Genomic DNA, 24,711 nt, shown 5'->3' on the forward strand with positions numbered 1-24,711 from the left:
GGATGGCCTATCCCTTCTCCAGCAGATCTTCCCAACCCAGGAATCAAACTCATGTCTCCTGCATTGCAAGCAGATTTTTTACCAATTGAGCTATCAGGGAAGCCCTAAAATTTTATTTGGCTTCCCTAGGTCTTAGTTGCAGCATGTGGGACTTAGTTCCCTGATCAGGGATCAACCCCCAGACCCCCTGCATTGGGAGTGCAGAGTCTTAGCCAGTGGACCACCAGGAAAATACAAGATGGAGGTACTAGGGATTGAACCCAGAGCCTCATACATGCTAAGCATGCACTCTACCACTGAGCTATACCCACAGCTTGCTATTTCCTTCTCCAGGGGATCTTCCCAACCCAGGGATTGAATCCGGGTCTCCTGCATTGTAGGCAGATGCTTTACTGTCTGAGCTACCAGGGAAGCCCTATATAAAACAGATGAAACATTAAATAGTTATGATAGATAACAACTGTAATCAAAAGTATTTACTGTTGATAATTTTAATTAAGGAAGTTGTTAATGGAGTTGTGTATATTCAGGAAAGATTTCATGGCTTTATTTTTAGAAGCACAGATTCTCAAATTTACAAGTCATATGAATTAAATGAATCCAATGATCTACATGTAATTGAAAGCCGTCCTTCCAGTGCCAGAGGATAATTTTAATTGCAAATGTTATTAAACTGTCCTTGTGAATTTATTTATGTGAACAAAGTCCCCCATAACAGTGTTAGTATTTGGTTGTTTTAATGTGTATCATACAGGCATTAAAGGTCTCCAGAAGTTAAAATAAGTATCTTTCTCTTTCATTTATTTCTTAAAATATTGATATTCACTTCAATTAGTTCCCTGAAAGCTTACAATGTGGGTTGGTGATGTTTTTGTCTTAATGACACTAACATTTATTTTTGTGAGGGTTTAAGTTCTTCAATAAATGGTAATCTGAGATTTTAAAGAAAAATGGATTACCCAAGTTCAACATAGTACCTATGTATAATAGAGAGTAGAGGAACTCTGGTTTTCAGATCCATATATGTCCATCTACTTCATTTTTTCTTTTGGGCAAAATGCAAAATGATACACTGTTTAACTTGAATAATGCAGGTAACATTTTAAGAGGAAAAGTTGGAGAAAAATTTGTGGTTAGCTCTCTTTGAAATCATTTGTTCATTTTCAGAAAGAACAGAGAAGGTATGAATAAAGATTGTAATGCCCAGCTGAAGAAATCAGCCATTTATTTATTTTTTCATTCATGTAATATATACATATTATGTGACTGTGTACATCTTGTTTTTCATTTTCTGTCTTTTATGATGCTTTTCATCTTAGGAACTTGGCTGACTGGGAAAAGAGAGGCTCTGCCAAGGCTAGCTAATTCCTAGAGATAGCAAATTAGTCCCTTTTGAACATACCTTTCATGTGCAAACCAATGACCCAAAGTTCATATCTCTCAATCACCTTCTTTATTGAATGTTTACATGTGAAGCCAATATTCCTCTGACCTGACCTGATCAGCCCAGGCCTAGGTGCCAGACAACTCGAGACAGCCCCTACTAAAATTGCAGCCTGATGAAATTATTCAGACTAACCAATTCCCATGCTGTTTACCTTGCTCAACCCATTTCTTGCCTTAAAAACCATAATCATTTTCCCCCCATACTTTTCTCTAATCCCTTCTGCCTCCTGACCAACCTTGGTGCTACCCTGTGTGGCCCTGCATGACATGGCACGTTCAGTTCTCTTAAGAGCTGTAACAAATCATATTTTCAATGGCAGTTAGAATACAGAGTTTTCCTCTTCCCACACTGTGGAGCTTATAGTAGTTAAAATGATATGCACTTATCCATATACACAGGTTTCCTTTGGAAAGTTTGTGATAACAGTTGCATAATAAAAAATACACAGTGTATAAATATCCCTTGTTCCAAAGAAAGCGAAAGACCTTTCTGCTCCTATCAGTAATATAACATAATCTTCTCACTCAGCAAAAAAAATTTTATAAGAAAACTTGGAAATCATTAAAAATCAATGATCCAGAATTAAGCCAGTATGGAGAATAGTGTGGAGATTCCTTAAAAAAGTGCAAATAGAACTACCTTATGACCCAGCAATCCCACTGCTGGGCATACACACTGAGGAAACCAGAATTGAAAGAGACACATGTACCCCAATGTTCATCGCAGCACTGTTTATAATAGCCAGGACATGGAAACAACCTAGATGTCCATCAGCAGATGAATGGATAAGAAAGCTGTGGTACATATACACAATGGAGTATTACTCGGCTGTTAAAAAGAATTCATTTGAATCAGTTCTGATGAGATGGATGAAACTGGAGCCGATTATACAGAGTGAAGTAAGCCAGAAAGAAAAACACCAATACAGTATACTAACACATAGATATGGAATTTAGAAAGATGGCAATGACGACCCTGTATGCAAGACAGGAAAAAAGACACAGATGTGTATAACGGACTTTTGGACTCAGAGGGAGAGGGAGAGGGTGGGATGATTTGGGAGAATGGCATTCTAACATGTATACTATCATGTAAGAATCGAATTGCCAGTCTATGTCTGACGCAGAGTGCAGCATGCTTGGGGCTGGTGCGTGGGGATGACCCAGAGAGATGTTATGGGGAGGGAGGTGGGAGGGGGGTTCATGTTTGGGAACACATGTAAGAATTAAAGACTTTAAAATTAAAAAAAAAAAATCTTTCCTCATTAAAAAATCTTTACAAAAAGCAGTAATCCTGATGGTATGAATTAATAACTGCATTTTGGAGTTTCATTGCTGTTCTTGTTTTACTCGTAGTTCACCAGTTTCCTGGGCCTGTTTTGGGTACAATGCTATTTATGTAGCCACTGGATTATTATCTGTCTTCAAAAGTGACAGCAAAACTCTAGGGCTTCAGGGAGCAGTGAGAAGATTGTTTGTATATAGAAAATGTAATTTTTTTCTAGGGAAACAGATTCCAGACAGTATGAAAATCAGGGTCAAGAAGTAACAAGGACAAAATGATAGAAAAGTACAAGATATGGGGGTATCAAACACAATTTATTTTAAAGTAAAACTGTGAGAAACAAGCCAGTATCAGATTACTTCATTCAAATCACTTCTTCAGTTCTCAAGGAACCAGGAGGATATTTAATAACATATATGCTCAGAAAGGCCACATGACACCCAGGAAATTGGGACCTATGTGGCTAAGGGCTGGAATTCCAATTTAGTGCCACAGATCCATAAGCAAGTTATTGTCTTTCATTTTCTCATGCCTAAAATGGAGACTGTAATACCTACCATATTGGGTGAAAGTGAAAAGTGAAGTCGCTCAGTCGTGTCTGACTCTTCACCACCCCATGGACTGTAGCCTACCAGGCTCCTCCCTCCATGGGATTCTCTAGGCAAGAGTACTGGAGTGGGTTGCCATTTCCTTCTCCACGGGATCTTCCCAACCCAGGGATTGAACCCGGGTCTCCCGCATTCCAGGCAGATGCTTTAACCTCTGAGCCACCAGTTATTAGAATTAAGTGAATGTGAAAGAACTAGGGTAATAGTTGGAACATGAGAAATGCCCCTTTTCTAAATGGGACATGTAGCCTAATAAGTTTGGGACCTGTCACTGCACTACAGCAGATTTCTAGTTTCATAAAACTATGGTATTGTGTTTGAGTCAATTAAATGAATAAAAGTCTGGCTGTGGTTTTCAGGAGGGTCTGCATTTTAAGATCTTAGTTGTAAAGTTCAGCTTAGAAATGAATAATGCATATGAAGGAAGCTGCTGTATAACTCTTTCTAGAAGGCAAAACTGTGTATTGTATTTAAGCATGCTTTGAATATTGAAGAGTTTTTGGTTAAGATCTGGGAAGACAATCCCAAGATAAAATATAAGAAAAGCAACTGAAATGGTCTTAAGTTTCTATTGAATTTGGGGTTCTGAACTATATGAAGGATGCTTTTCTCTTTCTTTGGCTCTGCTATAATCACCTGTGTAATGGTCTTGTCATCAATTCAGACCCTGCTATGCTTAGAACCTCTTTCTCTCTGAGAAACCATCACTCTGATATATGCATAAAATGTTTTGGAGGATAATTTTGTTAGCTCATTTGACTTTGTCTAAGATGGGTCTCTTGAAACTTTGTCTAGCACAAGATTCATCTTAGCTGCTGGAAACCATGGTGCTTCATTACAATTCTGACTTGCATTTTCTTTGAAGGCAGACTAAAATTTCCAAATGTGGGATCATCCAAATAAGACCCTGAGATTAAAAATCAAACTCAATGCTGTGTGTGTCTGTCTGTCTGTCTGTCTGTGCCTATTTCAAATTACTTTCAACTGCTTCCCAGGTAGCTCAAAGAATTCACATGTTAATGCAGGAGACACAGGGGATATGGGTTCAATCCCTCTGTTGGGAAGATTCCTTGGAGGAGGCAATGACAACCCACTCCAGTATTCTTGCCTGGATAATCCCATGGAAAGAGAAGCCTGGCAGGCTACAGTCCATGGGGTCACAAAGAGTCGACATGACTGAGCAACTGAGCATGCACGCATGCACATCCTGAAAACAACCTCAACAGTTTTGTGTTGTAGAAGTGTGCGATCTTTTGCAACACAAATTTCTACCAAGAAAGTTCTTCACTAAAGTTCGTTTTCATGATGAGAGAGCCACGTGCTGAATGGAGTAGAGAAAACGACAGGATGGTGAGAATCAGTCAAAGCTTAGAAATAAAACACGTTCAGCCCCTCACTTTCACTTTCAACATGTGAGAGCAAAATCTCTCTGGATTTCTGAGTTTGTTTTAGATTACATTTCTTCCAGCTGGGGAAAGATGTCAAATAGCAAATGTGTTAGTTAAAATATCAAGTAACTGGTTTCAATGGTCTGATTCAATGTTATGCTTCTGACCTGTTTTCTATAAAATTCTAGTTCTTGCATTAATGGCTACAGAATATATATTCTGCCAACTTGCAAATTCTAGCCCTAATGCAAAGACTTCTTTTTTTTCCTCAAAAAGAAGGATGAGGACAAAGGAACTGTCACTGAGAACCAACTAAGCCCCCAGGTACCCTGATGTTTAAAAGATGAACCTAACATCTTGCTTAATGCATTCTCAAGAAAGTGTCTGATTTATGGAGCTTAATGTGCACTTAAGATATATCTGATTTGCAAAGCTTTCTTGATTAAAAAGGAGTCTTTTCTTGGTCCATGATGGTAGGTTTGTAAAACTCAGATTACCCACTAAGTGCAGGCTTTCTAAGGAAAATGTGTACTCTATGGCACTTAAGAGCCCAGTATCACACAAAACTCATCTCGTGGCCTGTCCCTCATTAGCTGTGTGGTCTTGGACAGGTTCTTACATCCTCCAAGCCTCAGTTTCTGTTTTGTAATAAGAGGATAATGATGATAACTACCTAATAGGAAAAATGTGAGGATTCAATGAAATATTGTTGCTGAAAACCTTTGCAGAGGTTCTAAACCATATTGTGGGTTCAATAAATGATAGCGGTATTTTAGCTGTTATTAATCCAATGACGTTTTATATTCACACAGAGAGCAACCACAGGAAGGGAAGCAACCATTCAAGGAAGGAGAAGATGACCTTCCCACCTCAATTTTCTCTGCCTCAGATTATCCCCAGCTTTTCAGTCTTTCTCCTCCTTTCTTTCCTATCCTTTTCTCTCTTAACTCTTTCATTATAATTCTCTTCTTCTTCATCCTTAATTATTTTTATTTATAATAGCTACAATCTGCTGAGGATCAAATGCTTTACCTGTTATGTATATCCCTTAGAAACAATACAAATGTGGATATTAATTTTCAAATGAGGAAGTTAAACGTTCCTGTAGCCTAGTCACTGGCATGCTACAGCCAGAATGTGAGCACCAGCTGATTTAACTCAAAAGCTAATTCTATTTTTATTATTGAACATATTTTGGCTAGTTATTTCTGCATAACAAAGTACCCCCAAACAAAATTGCTTTAAAAAGCTCCCATTTAATTGGCTCATGATTCTGCAGTTTAATGCTTCAAGCATGGCTCAGTGAGCTGGTTCTTTTGGTCTGGGCTGGACTCATTCAGTCCGCTGCTGTAGGCTGTGTGTTGACAAGGCAGCTCTGCTTAGAAGGCCATTCTTATGTCTCTTCAGGTTGGGTTGTTACAGGATGCTTTGAAATAGGCTTAACTGGAACTGCTAATGTCTCCTCCATACCTTCTCTCACATACCCACAGAAGAACACTGACATGTTTGTGTTACCATGGCCGGGTTCTAGTAGAGTACAGATTTTAGACCATAATACCTGTTGATATCTAGGCTCATCACTGGCTCCCTATATTATTGTTGGCCTCATTCTATTAAAGTAAGTCACAAAACCCACATTTAAGGGTTGAGGAAATAGTCTCCAACCTCTGATGAAAGGAACCGTGAAGTTCATATTGCAGAGGAGATGAGTATAGGGAAGGATGAAAAATTGAGGATGTTTTTGCAATCAGTTTCCACACCAGCTATTCTGGTACCTTGGTTTCTTCCCTGCACTTTGAGTGCCTAGTTTATTTTCATTTCCCTGAAATTCTGAAAAGCATGATGGAGTATCAAAGTGCTTAGTCACCCACTAATAAAAACATCTTGCCTTTCTTAAGGCAAAGGATGCCAACTGGTTCTCAGGAGAGCAGAAAACTAATGGCAGAATCTCTGCATAAGATGAGTACAATTGAGTATCTATAATAGTTGCGTTGCAAAAAACCCTAAACAGTAAAAAAACAACAACAACAACAACAACAAAACCTTCGGGATTATTTCCTTGCCATCTATCTTTATTTTGCTAACTGACTGTTGACATCCCCAGGAAAGCCATGCATGAGGTAGCAATGGAAAAAAAAAAAAACCCACAAAGTAATTTACAAACACACATTTCTATTTTTTTATGGCCTAAAGAGGAATACAGTTTGGGTTGCATAGCCCTATGGCAACAGAGTGCAAAGCCATAGCAGGTACCCACTTCCAAATTTATCTTTGCCTAGAGCCCCATCTAATTTACTTTTAAGTACATTTCACCAGGATGCCCAAAGTCAAAATGTTATTTACAGCATGAGGCTAGCAACAGAACACACTGCATCAATTTCTGCAGAAGAAGGGAGCCCAGAAATCCATTCTTATGAAGGCAGGAAAACACAGTCCCCTTATTTCCTTATTTACAGCCATCTTCCTCCGGGAAAAGGGCTTAAGGTAGCTTACACAATTGGTTGCAAGTTAAGCCACGTGTGTTTGGAAATGAGAAATCAATTCTTTTGTAACAGTTCTGCTTTGATAGAGCAGCATCTGTATGTTTAGGAAGAAGAAGGAGAAAGATTCAGCATGTATTGATCCCAAAGTCATTATCACCCGTGTTCCGTGATAACAAACCAGCTTTCTGTTTCTACTCAACATTTGTTTGAATCAACCAGAGTACACAGATAAAAAGCCTAGTAGTTCCATCTGTGGAGAATCTTAGCCTAGACCATTGAATCTGGATCTTCCAAGTACTCATTATGTTTCTCTAAATTACACTAGGATCCACAAACAGATGCAATTAACCAAGGAAATTCTCTTCATCATTGCCAAGTGGATAGCGTTATATGACAAAGGAATTTCGATCTTGTCAGAGGCAAGGCTCTGAAGTTGCAAAAAGCTGACTCTGAATACCAGTTTTTAAATTCTTCATTTTCAGTAGGTATTCAATAAATGTTTATTAAATTCCAGCAGAAACCCGATGGAAGTTTACTGCACACAAAGAGGTGTGTATGATAAGTATTCTTAAATTTTCATACTAAGAAATTTGAGAGTAGAGAGATGAGTCATAATTTTCTCTATAGACTTCATTCTGACCTACAAGAAAGAACAGGTTATTAATATGAGTTCAATAAATTTCTTATTGAACACCAAAATGCATCAACACAATCCTAGCTGCTATTGATCATGTCAAAATGTAAAATTAGATACTATTCCTGAACTCAAAGACTTCTCAGAGTGGCTTAGAAGATATGGCAACATGAGACATAGTGATGATGGTAAATATTACTAGAGAAGCAGAATCCAGACACAACTGAGCTCAGAAGAGGTAACATTTGCTTCTGAGTAGGAAAGCAGAGACATTACTTGGCCAACAAATGTCCATCTAGTCAAAGCTATGGTTTTTCCAGTAGTCATGTACAGATGTGAGAGTTGGACTATACAGAAAGGTGAGCACTGAAGAATCTATGCTTTTGAACTGTGGTGTTGGAGAAGACTCTTGAGAGTCCCTTGGACTGCAAGGAGATCCAACCAGTCCATCCTAAAAGAAATCAGTCCAGAATATTCATTGGAAGGGCTGATGTTGAAGCTGAAATTCCAATACTTTGGCCACCTGTTGAGAAGAACTGACTCATTTGAAAAGACCGTGATGCTGGTAAAGACTTGAAGGCAGGAGGAGAAGGGGAAAATAGAGGATGAGATGGTTGGATGGTGTCGCGGACTCAATGGACATGAGTTTGAGTAAGCTCCAGGAGTTGGTGATAGACAGGGAAGCCTGGTGTGCTGCCATCCATGGGGTCACAAAGAGTCAGACATGACTGAGTGACTGAACTGAACTGAACTGAAATCAGGAAGAACCAAGAAAGACTTCATGAAAGAGGGGTTATTTGAACAAGTCCTCTTCTGGACATGGTTAATATCAGTATTGCCTACACTTCTTGATTGATATGCCTCTTTACATATCATATTGTGGTGTCTTGACCTACCCAAAGTTCTCCTAATATATAAAGTATGGGTACTATTACTGTCTTTTTTTACTTTGGAATTTCCCTTAACTACCCATTCTTGCTGTGATGCATCTCTTTATAAAAAAGGTCTTAGTGGAATTGTACTTAAGTGTTGCCCATCTTAAAACCAAGGTGGGCGGTGATAGGGGCAGGTTAGGTAAAACCCTTTCACCTTTACTCTCCTATATTCAATTACAGACTTATATTTCTCATTTGTTTTTCAAATCTCTAGATAGAGCATCTAGATTTGTTCTCTTTACTGTAAGATAAAGTATAAATGCATTTTTATTGTATAAAGTGCTGTTTCAGGTGTTTTTTGTTGGCTTGTTGATTGTTTATTGTATCTAGCTTTTTCTGAGGAACACACCAATATATCAGGCTTTTATCCCCAAATAAAATAAGAGAACTATAAAAATAGAATATAGGCATGTCCCCATCATACTTCTGTCCCTGTGAAGGTACTATAAATGTTTTAAAACTCAAATACTTTATGGAATTCAGTATTCTCACAGAAGCTTCCAGGATTGGACTGAAAGCGAAACCCCTTTGTATTTACCACAGCTACCAACCAATCCACAACATTTCCAACCTACAGCAAATGTTCTCCTTAACATTTTTGATGGAGGACTAAAAGTTGGATGAGTTGTTTCTATACTGTAGCCCAGAAGAGGAAATTCTTCCAAATTTCAATATTTATTCAAAGAGAGTTTAGTAAACTATTATTTCATTTCATAATGCTTCAAACCATCTTCACTAGGTGTTTGTTTTATGGCAGATGCTATGCAGAAAATGGGGTACACACATATGAGTAAGACATGAAACCTGCCTTGGAATAATTCACAGCCTTGGTAGTGACTACAGTAAAGAAGTACAAGAGATTGTGTTTCGTGCTATAACAATGGATATCAGTGGAAGTTACAATAAGATCATAGAGGAGAGAGCTCCTAGTTCTGCATGGGAAGGACAATCAGAGAAGCAATGGTGACTGATTTGCTTGAGACAAAGATAGGAGTTCGATCATGAAAGGCAGAGAAACTTGTCCAGGAAAAAAGAGGGATGCAAGAACGTAGCATATCCCTTGGAGGTTAAATAGTACACTATTACCAGTACCCAGGACAGAGAAAGAGCATATTATCAGAAAACATGAAGTTAGAAACTGGGACCACATTTTGAAATGAGTTACTAAATGTTAGTTTAAAAAATACAGAAATGGAATTAAATACCCAAGGAGAGACTGTTGAGTGAGGAGTAGGTGGTGATGGAACTTCATGAATACCCACACTGAAAGAAGAGATTCTAGAGAGAACCTTAGGAGGCAAAATGAGAACCATAACAGATGATACCATGAAAGTCAAGGGTGGGAAGAACTTGACAAAGCAAGTTGTGGTTAATGGGAAAAATATAACAGGGAGAGCAAGAGTATGTGAATTAGATAAAACCCAGATTCAATAGCTTAAAGTCATTAAGCATATTTTGGGTGGCCTTTGAAGGCAGATACTGGGTTGAAGTGGGTTAGCTAGCAGAATAAGCACTCTCCTCCATATGTATGGCAGGAATGTAAGCTTCCTTTATCATGTGACTCTGCCATCATCTCTCGGATCTAGCCCCTTTATCCTCTGAATTCAGGCAAAAGCAATGCAAGAGAGATTATAGGATCAATCAGGAGGTTTTACAGGAGCAAGGTCTGAAATCATGGACATCATTTACATTCCAATGGCTTGAACCTAGCTGCCTGGCCTCCTTCCTGCAAGGGCCACTAGAAAACAAAACAGAGATGTGCACACAGGAGGAAAAAAGAAGTAGGAATAGCTAACACTGTATGGCAATCATTTTGGAATATATGATTTTATCAAATCAACATGCTATATATTTTAAACTCAGACAGTGTTGTATGTCAATCATATTTCAAAAACCTGGGGAAAACTTGATAATAAAGAGAGCCATAGGAGTAGTGAATACATATCAGTCTCTGTTACAGCTGTTTTTTTCTTATTCTTTCATAAAAATACAGAAAAAAAAAATAATTTCTAAGCTAAAGAGACATTTACCAGAGGATTTTCAGTCTTTGCATTTCTTCTTCCTTATTGCAGCTTATCTCTTGGGAGAGACACAAAAATCTTTCTTCTTAAGAACAGAAACAGTCAGTTTTATAAAAAAATTCCATTTGCTTTCCAGTTTGAGGGAAAATCTGTACATACGGCTGTCAAGAGTCTCAGGCCCTGCACCTGGTATGGTGTGTGGATAAGGTTAAAATTAGATCGAAACGGACAATGAAATCACTAATGATGATTACTAATGGACATTCTGACCAGGGGAGGAAAAAAGTAAAACAAAAAGATGAACATTTCCAAATACCATGGTACTAGCTGACATCAGTTGTACAGTTATCAGCTGGAAATCTCATTCGAATCAAAGAGAGCATCCGACGGTGTCAGCTGTAGAGAAAGCAGTGAATGTGACTGCCCCTCTGGATACAGTTATGAAAGATGAAGAATGGAACGCGCTGGTGCTCTGGGGGCTCTGGGAGCCCTGGGAGAAAGTGACCACACCAGGGAGGACTTTATAGTAGGTAACAGGGAGAGGTAGACCAGATTTCAAAAGACTCATAGAAAAGAAGGATTTTTAAACTAGTGGCTCAGAAAGGATGTGGCTCAAAAGGGATAGAAGATTAAACACTGAAAATCTGACCATACACGCCTTTGCAAGTATTCCAGAAGGGCAAGGAAAGGGGATATATCAACTAAGGAAACCAGTGTCTCATCTTGGGGTGCTGACAGTGAGCTCCATAAAAAAAGGGGTGGGGGAATAATGTGAGATGAAAGAGGCCCAACCTAAACAAAGGGCTAAATCAACTGAGAATTTTGAAACAGGTAGGGCAACTAACTGTGTTTGCAATTCAGTGTTTGCACAGCCTTGGGGCAAATAGTATATTTACTGTAAGAGACAAACCTGCACTTGTTTTTCCAGTCTTTGCCAAGTACTTCTGTCCCCAGTTGAAAAAGACAAAGCCAGCATTACTTCTCATTACCAAAAACAAATCAAAAATTTTAAAAGCCCCAAAGTCCAGTGCAGAAGGAGGAATACATTTTATTTTCACCAATAGTCAAATGAACTTGTATTTCTACACCCAGGCAAAATTAATTCAAGGGTCTAGAGAAAAATTAATAGTTTCATGTTGAAACCATCAGTGACCTTTGAGAAATTTTAGAGACTTAAAGAGAAGCCCCAAAATTTAAAATAGAAAAACAAAAAGATGTTCATTAATAAAGAATCAGAAAAATAGATTGTAAGGGAGAAATACCAGTCAGTTTGCTAACAGCCTACTGCTAAATTGTATAACTTATAAACAGATGTTTATATGTACCTGAAAAAGTAAATCACACCCATTTCAATATAGCATAATTGTATTCAGGATAATATGTGCCAAACTATCTTCATTTCAGTTAAGTAGTACTAATTGCTATTGTAGTTGTGTTAACCATACAGAAGTCTAATATGCAAACAGAATTTTCAGAGCAATTTCCACACATGTGGAAAATGTGCTCTCTTTTTTGATTTTTAAATTTAAAATAATTTATCAATCAAACAAGGCATGAATATAATTTTTTTGAAAAAATTTACATTGCACCTAAAGCCAGAGACCACTTAGACTACCTTAAGCAATTCTATTCTCCTCTGATCCTTCCTGAGGATGACCACTATTGTTACATTTTTGTGCATTCTTCCAGACCTTTTCCGGTTTGTCTATACATGTATACACATACACACCCCTGCAACGTGCATTTACACAAGTGGAGAAAATAAATATTCATAGTTTGAGTATATTTCCACCATAGAAAACATTCAATTTCCTTAGCTACTCTGAATATTATATTCAAAAATACTAACAAATATTTCTCAAGCCATATAAAGATCTATCTTATTCTTTTATTGAGAGCTTCAGAATATTCCATTGTATAAAATACCACAGTTTATTTAGACAGAATACTTTAAAATTTATTTTTTAATTTTCTTTTTATGTGTGGAATTCAGGATTAGATAATTTTCTTCAGACAAACTAGCCTCAAATAGCCCAGTGTTTATGTTTGCACAATAGTGTTCCATGTTTCCTTTTGGGAGCTATTTAATTGCTTTTCAATACACTTGCTAGGTCCTGTTCTTAGATTGATGGTCCTCAGTTTTTAATGTAACTGTCTTCTTTCTCTCTCTCGTAATCTGACACAGATATTATGAGGAATACTGAGACAAAATTTTGAACATAGATCCCTTTGATTCCATGAAGTCTAGGGTGGCCAAAATCTTCCCAAATTCAAAAATTTGGAAATGCAGTTAGTGTTTTCATAGGCCAGAGAATGCTAGGGATATGGTAATACTCTGGAGCCTGCCTTTCATTCATTTGTGCAAGAATCCCTTCATTTGGCTGAGAGTATTGACTGATTACTTTGTGCCACAGGCCATTCTAATCAATGGGAATGCAGTCATGTGGAGACAGAAGTGTGTTTTTATGACATTTACTTGTCAGGTTGAATGTTATTGGAAATCAAAAAGTAAACAGGGAATGGCAGTGAACAGTACTTTGAGATAATATTATAATAATGCTTTGAAGAAAATAGGTAAATTTGTTAGAATGACTGTGAGGAAGGAAAGTAAGTGTTCCAATAATAACAATAATAATAGTGGTAATGATAGATAGTTGACCATGAGAATTTACTGTTCTAAGACTATTATATTTTAAATCATTTAATGCCCAGAAAAGCTAGGAGGTAGTGTTATAGCTTTCTCTCCTAGAGGAGGAAACAGAAGCCCAGAGACATGAAGTTGCTTTCTAAATCCCACAGCTTGTAAGAGACAGAGGAACAGTTCCTTGAGGAGGCAACATTTGAGCAAGACTAGGCAATGGCACCCCACTCCAATACTGGAAACTCCCATGGGCAGAGGAGCCTGGTAGGCTGCAGTCCATGGGGTCGCTAAGAGTCGGGCACAACTGAATGACTTCACTTTCACGCATTGGAGAAGAAAATGGCAACCCACTCCAGTGTTCTTGCCTGGAGAATCCCAGGAATGGAGGAGCCTGGTGGGCTGCCGTCTATGGGGTCGCCCAGAGTCGGACATGACTGAAGAGACTTAGCAGCAGCAGCAGCAGCAGAATGCAGTGAAGAAGTCACCTATCGAAGCCCCAGGAAACATCAAGCTCAGATTTCTTATGTTTAACAAGCGTGACCTATTTGTGGAACTGAAAGACCAGTGTGAGAGGTTTCTGATATTTTCTTTATCAAAATGTATTCCATTGAAGCAATTTGCAGACAGTTCTTCTTGTATGAAGTTCTGTGGGAAAATGTTCTGGTTTTCTCCATGAAGGCTTAAAATGCTACAGGACCACAGGTAGGGGAGAAAGATCGATCCTGGAAGCAGTTGTGCTTTGTTCTGAAGATTCAGATGTTAGACTGGAACACCAGGAAAATTCTGAGTATCCAGACTTCAGCAAAGTACGCTATGCTCAAAGAACAGCTGGGGAAGTTAGGGCACACTTAAGTGATGTCGAGTTAAAAAATAATCACAACCTAAAATTTGAGAGTTATGTTTTATTCAGTGGGAAATTTGAGGACTTCAAGCTCAGGAGATAGCATCTCAAGTAACCCTGAGAGAACTGCTCTGAGGCAGTGAGGGGAGGAGCCAGGTTGTATTGAAGTTTTGTGACCAAAGGCCAATAGTCTGAACATCAAAAGATTATTGTTAAAGAAAACCAGATATCCCAAGTTAAGGAATTAAACCAAATATATATTTCTTATTATAAATCATAATATCACAGATGGTATGCAAGCAAATCTCTCAGCTGGGTCTACTGTAGTTAGGCCAAATGATTGAGGCAGCCCTTTCCATTATTGTATTATTTTATGCAAAGTCAGAAGGAGATGTGGGGAAAGAAGAAAAGAGACGTGAGAGAGACTGAGAGAGAACTCAAGAGTGAGAGAGAGGAGAGCCACTAGGGCATGAAGACAAAAAGAAAATAAGCAAAAAGCATGTAAGTAAAGGAAAGTTACTAAGTGTCCAAGAGATGTTTGGAGCAAACAAGACTCTAAGTGATGGCTCCACATTTCATAAACTTATCAATAACAATTACAGTTAAATGAGGTGTATCCTGGGCAGCTGTCTTGATGCATCAGGCAACCAACTGGAAGAATGAAAAGAGTAGATTTCTTCTGTTTTAAAAAAACCACCACCAACTCCTAAAAGTTGTTGTCTTAAGGGTCTCAAATCAATTTAGCTGAAGTATTTTATTTAAAAAAAAAATCATACCATGTGTGGCCCAGGATGGATTAGTCTGATCTGTTTCTATGCGTTATAATTACATAACAGTTTTGTGCATCACTTATTCTCCTTAATAATAAAAGCCATGAGGGCAAATAGGTTTAACTCCTTTGTTCCCCTTCTTTGTTTCTTAGGCAGTCCTTAGAGGACGCAGCTGTCTCTTAGAACCAAACTTCACCAAACTGTTTATCTGTGATGTTTAGAAGAAAAAAGCAACAGTTCTGTTTAGAGGCTCTGAGATGATGAAAATCTATGCAGATTCACAGAAGAATGGGAGGAAAAGGGAAGAGATAATTTCCAAAAACTTCAGTTCATTTCCCTCCTGTGTCTTCCTGCTGCACAGTTTTGAAAGTTCTTGAGTTGAAAAGCCATAACTTCTGAGTTTGTTTATTGCCTCTTCTCTTCACCTCTCTAAGATAATCATGTAATAGAGAAATACATTGAATGTTGCTCTTTCTGACATTTTCCTAATTTACAGTTAAGATTTCCTTACATTCTCATCATATGTTGGGGGAACTTGTTAAAAATAGATGCACTCCTGGGTTCTCTCCTTAAATCTACAAAAGCAGAATATCATGGGAGTGTAGCCTGAGATGTGTGTCTTAAAATTTAGTAGAAGATTCTAATGTCCATAGATATGTGACAATAATATAGAGCAACCGTTTGTTTAGACAATGTTCCAAGCTTCTGTTAAACAGATTGGAATAATCACAAGTAGCAATGTGCAGGAGAGTTAGAGGATGTCTATTTTTGGTTGGTTATAGCTGCTGAGAGCTCTGAAGGGAATTCCCAGTTTTCAGTGTCCTTGGTAAATAAATTGATTGCAATTTGGTAGGCAGTGGAGAGAGGAAGGTAAAGTTGTTTCAGACTTCATAGGCAACTTAGTATATTCACGCTCTGCTTGATTGCCAATTATACCTACACTTGTTGGAAAAGCTTGTTCTAAAGCCACCCCAAGGGTGACCTGGGAAAAGCTTACAGCATCTCTAGTCATGCCATTCAGGGAAGAAGAGAAATGTAGGTTTTCTGGGCAGGGAATTGAGTACCATTCAGCAGTACCAAAAATAAGAAAGAATTATGACACAGGTGGTAAAGCATGATGGATGGTTTGGGAAAGGCTGGTTGGCATTTTTATTTACCCTTTCCCATAACAGAACAACAAGGGGGCACTCATTCAATTGGGGAAATAAAAAAGCAGCACATTTTAAACAAATGAAATTTCACAGCCTATAATGAATTCCAGATACTGTGCCCACAGATTGCCAAGGAAGATTACCAAAGCAATTAAACACTTGTGTGCAAATAATGATAGTGTTTTACAATCTAAATAGGTAGAAAAATAAATCCTGTCCTTTTAGCTAAAGTTAGCTTCTTTTTCTTTAAGAGGTATCTATCTTCCCACTTGCAGAAAAAAAAGCTGATCTTCAACTGGATACAAAAAGTGCTGTTTCTTTCTTTAACAAGTAATGGGATGCTGTGGCCCAGACTCATTAAATCTATGAGAAGAATGGGGCTGTGATGGAGGTCTCTAAGACAGGATGATCCTCAAGTATGGAGGCTAGTTGAAAAGAACTCTTAGACTCAGCATGTTGGTGTACTCATATCTAAGATTTATTACAGTAGTATAGTATTAGTCAGGATATATAGCTGTATCATAAGGGGGGAAGACACAGGCAGAGTTTGCAGGGATCTCTGTGTAGGCTTCCTTATACTCCAGTCCTTCTATGAAGGGTCACAAAACCACATTCTTTACCAACAGTGTACGTATGTGTGTGACATTTCTGCCCAGAAAACCCATTAAAGAATGAGCACTCAAGGTTTTATTGGGGCTGATCACATAAGCACTGCTTAACATATACTGAAATTCCAGGCTCTAAAATAAAGCAAGTATTTGTCATAAACCATATTGTTTCCAAAAACAATCAGGTGTAGTGATCCACTCTTCTTAGTGACCTTTTGACTTGGAATATTCCAAGAGCTAAGTTCTCAGATCCAGCCAAGGGCCAGCATGACAGGCAAGTGCTTCTAAGAAGAGCAGTCTCAGACCTCCTGCATTAAGTCTGCGTCACCAGGGCAGATGATGAAGCGGGGGTGACTCTGGGGTTAAAAGGACTTTCAGCTCTAAAGTAAACCAATGGCAATTACCATAGATTTCACACCCTGGCGAAATGAATCACTGAATGATCTAAGAGCGGAAGTCATTTTTTTGTATTAAGGTATGGATAAACACGTGATCAACCATTTCTACAAAACTTTGCTTCCTTATCTAACCTTTATCAGTTGGCCAATTCATTTCCCTTCATACAACATTCATAATCTGAATCCAAGATTAATTACACTAAAACAGTTGGAGCAATTTAGAAACTCCAGAAACCTGGGGCCAATATTTGTCCACTTATTTGTTGCTTCCTTATTTTAAAACTAATATGAAAGGTGGCCTTTAAAATTGCTTGATATGTTATCAGAAGCACAGAGATCAAAATGCTTCATAAATTTCCACTTTCTAAAAGTATCCCAAATCTTTAGGTCTTAGTATTTAAGTCAACTATATGCTGTACTCCAGACTGGAAGATGAATACAAGGGAACTGGAGAATTGAGGATAGAGGTGATAATGCATTACCTCTAAATGTAATTTGAATGGTGACATTGCACATTGAGGAATAATGATTCATTAAATACTTTAAAAATAGCCACATCTCAATATAAGCAGTCACCTATAGTTATAAATATATGTATCTGAATGAAATCAGGAGCACCACTTGGAATGCCTTATTACCTTGCATCATGACTTAAACATAGTTACTGTACTTCAGAAACTGGTATATTTGAAGTCAATGCATGATTTGAAAAAAACATTTTTTTTTCTATTTTTCACACTTTCATTTCTAATTCAAGATCTGGATGCCTCAAACCTCGACTATTCCAAAAGCCAACTTTATAATCTTCCTCCCTCTAAGATCTACCCATTCAAAACATGTCATTGCCAAATGAGTCTTTCCAAGCATTCTGCTAATGTTATTCTTTGCCCCAGAATCTGATTGATTTCTTTCAGCTTGAGAAGTCTCTAAAACTACCACCATCACTAATTTGGTCCAAATTTAGCTAATTTAAGAATGAATCAATTAAATCACTACGGAAGTCATGTTGGAATTGTAGATAGAGTTTGTTCTGTTGTGCCTCCAAGAGAAACAAATAGGCTACCTTCTTCACCCTCCATTAAAATCTTACACATCCTAGGTACATAGATGGTTGAGGTCTTCCACCATGAATGCCTGTGTTCTCCCAATTTGATGGTTAATTTTATGCATCAGTGTGACTGGGCAAAGAGATGCCTGCATAGGTAGTAAAACTATTTTTGAGTGTGTCTGTGAGGGTATTTCTGGAAGAGATTAGCATGTGACTTCAGTAAGCTGAGTAAAGAGATCAGCCCTTACTAACATCTGCAGCATTGCTAGTCTGTTTTTTAACTTTTTATTTTGTATTGGGGCGTAACTGATTAACAAACAATGTTGTGATAGTTTCAGGTGAACAACAAAGGGATTCAGGCAAACATATACATGTATCCATTCTTTTCCAAACTCCCCTCCCATCTAGGCTGCCACATAACATTGAGCAGAGTTCCATGTGCTATGCAGCAGGTCCTTATAGGTTATCCATTATAAATATAGCAGTGTGTACATGTTAATCCCCAATTCCCTAACTATCCCTGCCTACCATCCTTCCCCCACCGGCAAACATAAGCTCATTTTGTGAATCTGTTTCTGTATTTCAAGTGAGTTATTTGTATCATTTCTTTTTAGATCCCACATATCATATGTCATATGATATTCCTCCTCTCTGCCTGACTTATTTCACTCAGTATGAGACTTTCTAGGTGCATCCATATTGCTGCAAATGGCATTATTTCATTCTTTTTAATGTCTAAGTAATATCCCATTGTATATATGTACCATTTCTCCAGTACCCTAGTCTGTTTTCAAAATCCTGAATAGAACAAAAAGGCCATTTCTCTCTTTCTTCTTGAGGTGGGCATGTTTTACCTGCCCTTGCATTTTTAGTTTTTGAGCCTTTGAATTCTAGAACTTAATCAACAGCTGCCGTTGTTCTCAAACCTCTGGACTTGGATTGAATTATACCACTAGCTTCCCTCGTTCTCCTGTTGGAACGGCAGATTGTGGGACTTCTTGGCCTCAGTAACCAGACGAACCAATTCCTACAATAAATCTCCTCTGTCTCTCTCATCTCTGTCTCTTTTTGTATTTCTCTTCCTATCCATCCTAGTGGTTCTGATTCTCTGGAGAATGCTAATATACCCACCAAGTTTCCCATATGCTTTGATGAAAAATGATGTTTGTAGGATCTTCTAGAGAATCTTGCAAAGTGTTCTTCTCTTCTCAGGTAATCCATTCTAATATTCCCACCCCACTCCCTATGCTTTCTGACCCATTCTTAACACTCTGCTAAGGCTGTTGCAATGTCTCCGTCCTATCTATCGTGCAAACCACTCAACAACAACGTTTGGATTGATTCCAGATGTTGTTGCTGTGACATTAAATCGTGAATCATGAAAGGATGTTGCCCTGGAATAGTCTTCCCTCTTCACCCTTGTGACCCACTTCCACACATGTCCCTCTGGTTCCTTCTTGTATTCATGAGCCCAGTTCTTCAGTTATTTGGGGGAACAAACTATTCCCATTTCAAGTAGAGATGATAATGTCCTATTCAGGTTATATTGAAACTTGTCCATAATTATTGGCCTGAGTGAATATCTTGAGTAGCAGCAGCAGAGCAGAATATGTATCATTTTGAAAGTAAAATGCTTCAGGTGTGGTCTTTGGCAAGCCTTCAAGCAAAGAAAGACCAGTTTTCTCTGGCATGTAAATAAAGGCTGCTTCTGCAAGTCTCCTGTTTTCAGAGAAGTCTATAATTCAAGATTCTCAGTCTTGTCACCCAAATGTTCTCAATTCAGATCTCAGGTACTATGCCCTCCTATTAGATCTCCAACTTTAAAATAAGGCCTGTTAAGTTTGTATGTTTAGTATCCTTTGCAGATCTGATACCTTTACAATTAAATCTTGGCTTGAATTTTAGCCCAATCTATCCTCTTGTTGTGGGAGATAAGAGTCACTTTAAATACCATCACAGATGCCTTTTGACTTCCATTGCTTGTCATTTTTTTAAATTGAAGATTTCCAAAGCAAGGGCCTTGGAATTAAGTCAGTGCTCTTCACAATTCTTCAGTTATTGGTGGCCTCAAACTGTTTATATACCTGATTTACTAGTACTTCATCTTCCACTGGTATAGCATGCCAGTCCATCATCAATAAGAGTCAATAACTTGGTTTCTCTGGCTCACCAGGAGTTATCATGGTGAGCAGGAACCTGGAGGGCAAAAGTCCATGGAGCTGCAAAGAGCTGGGCATGACTGAGCCCTCACACACACACATACAAATATCTAAAATAAATATCTGTGGAAAACTGATTTTACACTAAAACTGATACTGGGGGAGGAGTTTTATATATAATCTCTGAAACGGGATTCATGAATATTTGTGAATACCAAATATCAACACTGTCTTTGTTGCTACATAACATTAAATGACCCCTTTCCAGAATCCCAGGACTAAATAGACTATACCTTGCAAATTTTAGAAAAATGCAGGAGATATTTTTTGCTCAATCTTGAATCGTTGAGTATTTTCTGCAAATAACAGTATCTCCTTTTTTGCATAGTAGATGCTCCATGAAAGTTTTATATTAAATAAAATAAGACTCTGTTATTTGCTGTCCATTCTGAATTTTTCATGGGAAAGCAAACTCAATGGTTTTATATGAAAGATGATTTGCAAAATAAATATTCATAAAATATTCATGAATTCCCATTTCAGAGATTATATATAAAACTCCTCTCTCCCCCACTATCAGTTTTAATGTAAAGTCGGTCTTCTGCAGATATTTATTTTAGAGTCAGATAAGATTTTCAGAAACAAATCTTAGATAGATATATTTGTGTGTGTGCATGTGTGTGCTCAGCCATGTCCAGCTCTTTGTGACCCCATGGACTGTAGCCTGCCAGATTCCTCTGTCCATGGGATTTTCCAGGCAAGAATTATGGGTGGGTTGCCATTTCCTTCTCTAGAGGATCTTCCTGACCAGGGATTGAATCCCGCATCTCCTACATTGGCAGGCAGATTCTTTACCAATGACCACTAGGAGCCCCTTTCTCCATTATTCCACTCTTGTTCATGAAGTTAGAAGTCTACCTCTATAGGAAATATTGAAAATCTTACTTCTTTTTTTTTTCTTTTAGTTTTTTATTTTTTAAATTTTAAAATCTTTAATTCTTACATGCGTTCCCAAACATGAACCCCCCTCCCACCTCCCTCCCCACAACATCTCTCTGGGTCATCCCCATGCACCAGCCCCAAGCATGCTGCACCCTGCGTCAGACATAGACTGGCGATTCAATTCTTACATGATAGTATACATGTTAGAATGCCATTCTCCCAAATCATCCCACCCTCTCCCTCTCCCTCTGAGTCCAAAAGTCCATTATACACATCTGTGTCTTTTTTCCTGTCTTGCATACAGGGTCGTCATTGCCATCTTTCTAAATTCCATATATATGTGTTAGTATACTGTATTGGTGTTTTTCTTTCTGGCTTACTTCACTCGGTATAATTGGCTCCAGTTTCATCCATCTCATCAGAACTGATTCAAATGAATTCTTTTTAATGGCTGAGTAATACTCCATTGTGTATATGTACCACAGCTTTCTTATCCATTCATCTGCTGATGGACATCTAGGTTGTTTCCATGTCCTGGCTATTATAAAGAGTGCTGCGATGAACATTGGGGTACATGTGTCTCTTTCAATTCTGGTTTCCTCTGTGTGTATGCCCAGCAGTGGGATTGCTGGGTCATAAGGTAGTTCTATTTGCAATTTTTTAAGGAATCTCCACTCTGTTCTCCATAGTGGCTGTACTAGTTTGCATTCCCACCAACAGTGTAGGAGGGTTCCCTTTTTTCCACACCCTCTCCAGTATTTATTGCTTGCAGATTTTTGGATGGCAGCCATTCTGACTGGTGTGAAGTGGTACCTCATTGTGGTTTTGATTTGCATTTCTCTAATAATGAGTGATGTTGAGCATCTTTTCATGTGTTTGTTAGCCATCCATATGTCTTCTTTGGAGAAATGTCTATTTAGTTCTTTGGCCCATTTTTTGATTGGGTCGTTTATTTTTCTGGAATTGAGCTGCATGATTTGCTTGTATATTTTTGAGATTAGTTGTTTGTCAGTTGTTTCATTTGCTATTATTTTCTCCCATTCCGAAGGCTGTCTTTTCACCTTGCTTATATTTTCCTTTGTTGTGCAGAAGCTTTTAATTTTAATTAGATCCCATTTGTTTATTTTTGCTTTTGAAAATCTTACTTCTATCCCCTTTTCAATGACTCGCTCATCTCTGCCCAGAAGAGGAAGGGCTTGTGTGGTAGGTAAGACAGGGGAAAAAGATCTGAGTACAGGCAGCATATACTTCTTGCTTCTCTATTTGAGGTGGTGGGTTGGAGGATGGGCTGGTTGGAGAGTTGGGGCAATTTCCCACTTTCTGAGCCTGTGACTGAGGGTGACTATGTCACCTAAATAGACCAACTGACTCTTCACTTGAGCTGGTCCCAATATCTAGATTACAGTGTGCCAAAGCAGATTGAGCTTCCACTTTTTACCAATGAAGTTTTATTTATAAACTGTATTTATAGAAGAGGAAAGTGCCTTTCAACATACTTCCAATTCTATTAAGAGACTACACAGACTTTTTTGCATCTGTTTGAGTTAATGAGATCTGGATGCTGACATTACAGAAATTTAATTATTACCAAGGTTTTGGTTAGTAAAATCAACTTCTAAAGATGAATATAGATGAAAAATGTAAATGAATATATAGTTTACTTCATAAACATTTTAATAGATCTTTGAAGAAATTTTTAATCTTAAGGTTATAAATCAGTGGTACAATTTCAGGTGTCTTTTTCTATTCAAACAAACCAAGGTCTTTGTGTTTCTTAGTCAACAGTCAGAGAGAAATATGCTTATATTAAGTAAATAGAAATTTATCTGAAACAGACTTGTAAGTATATGCCAACCTTTCCTTAATTGACCCAACAATATACTATACCAGCTGTGTATTTGCTTCCCTAAGCACCTATGTTAACAGCCTCCCATTCTTTCCCAGCTTCAGTAACAGCTTCTAAGCCAAGAACTGAATCACCGATTTCAGATATATTTTTCTATCCAGAGATAAATTTTAAAATGTTGAGCTCATAAATTTCTGCTTTTACAAAGGCAGCCTGATTTTATTAGCTATCTTAAATAGCATTTCCCAATCTAGGATTTCGAGCAATAAAGACTATTTCTTAAATGTTAAAAATTTCCTAAGGAATGGGGACCAGATTAGCAATCAGAGAATCTATTAACATGTTTCTCATAATAAAAACACCCAATGCCTCTTTCACTAGAGAGCTATCTCATCATAAGTAATTATCATTATTGAGGTAGCATTGTTGTATAGGACTTGGAGAGAATTTCAGACGTTTGTGACATTTTTAAATGTGTGAAATTATCTCTTCTATTTTTGCTTTATTGTTCTTCCCCACTATGACTTTTGGAGTGGGAACAAGTTTCTGATTTGTAATGATGTGTCTAGTGATTACATTTTTCTCCATGGGGATTAGAAAAGCTAGTAAAATAGAACTACAGTGTTGTGGATAGATGTCACTAAGTATAGTTAGGAGACAAACCTTGCAGTTATAACTTAGGACTGTAAAATAGAAATTAGACTTCCTTGTACCCTTCATGTACTTCTAAGATTGTACACTGAAGTTATCCCGTTACAAGTAGGATGGTATCTCAAAAGTAACAATGCTTTTGCCGGTAAGTTCAAGGAAACTAAGAACTGAGAGAGTGTGGCCAAAATAGCAAAGTGGGAAGACCTCCTTCCACAGGCACAGGAAAATTATAACAATTTTCAGAGCAACTGTCTATGAAAAAGACCTAAGACTAGCAGAAAATATTTTCCACAACTAAATGCATAAAGAAGGAACCACAGGGAGACTGGTAGGAGGGGTGGAGACGTAGAATAAACAGGACCCACATACTTGGGCAGATGACTCACAAGGGAGAGGATGAACATTTTGCAGAAGTCTGAGCACCACATGGTTGCCTAGACCTAGGGGTCCCACATTGGGAAGACTGGCTTTGAAGACCAATAGGACTTGCATTGAGGAAGGCATGGAAATCCAGCATTCTTGCCTGGAGACTCCCCATGGACAGAGGAGCCTGGCAGGCTAGAGTCCATGGGGTCGCAAAGAGTGAGACATGACTGAGTGACTCAACACAGCAGAGCACAGCACAGGACTTGCATTAGGGGAGCCAAAAGGCTGTGGGAAATAGCTCTTAAATGAAATATCCTGCCTTAAGGGTACTAAGATTACCCACCTTAAAGGTTTCCCTGGTGGCTCAGGAAGTAAAGAATCCACCTGAAATGCAAGAGACCTGGGTTTGATCCCAGATCACGAAGATCCTCTGGAGAGGCAAATGGCTACCCACTCCAGTATCTTGCCTGGAGGGCTCTAGCCCAAGGGG

At 38.2% G+C, this 24,711-nt stretch overlaps 1 non-coding gene across 1 annotated transcript; it reads right to left on the reverse strand.

Moving 5' to 3' along the window:
• Positions 1-239: 239 nt before the first annotated feature.
• On the reverse strand, positions 240-311 carry TRNAA-AGC (transfer RNA alanine (anticodon AGC)). The gene has a single exon. It is a non-coding gene; the product is annotated as a tRNA-Ala (tRNA).
• Between the last annotated feature and the right edge of the window lie 24,400 nt (positions 312-24,711).

Source organism: Ovis canadensis, chromosome 22 (assembly GCF_042477335.2).
Source record: "Ovis canadensis isolate MfBH-ARS-UI-01 breed Bighorn chromosome 22, ARS-UI_OviCan_v2, whole genome shotgun sequence".
In the NCBI taxonomy this organism is placed as follows: Eukaryota; Metazoa; Chordata; class Mammalia; order Artiodactyla; family Bovidae; genus Ovis; species Ovis canadensis.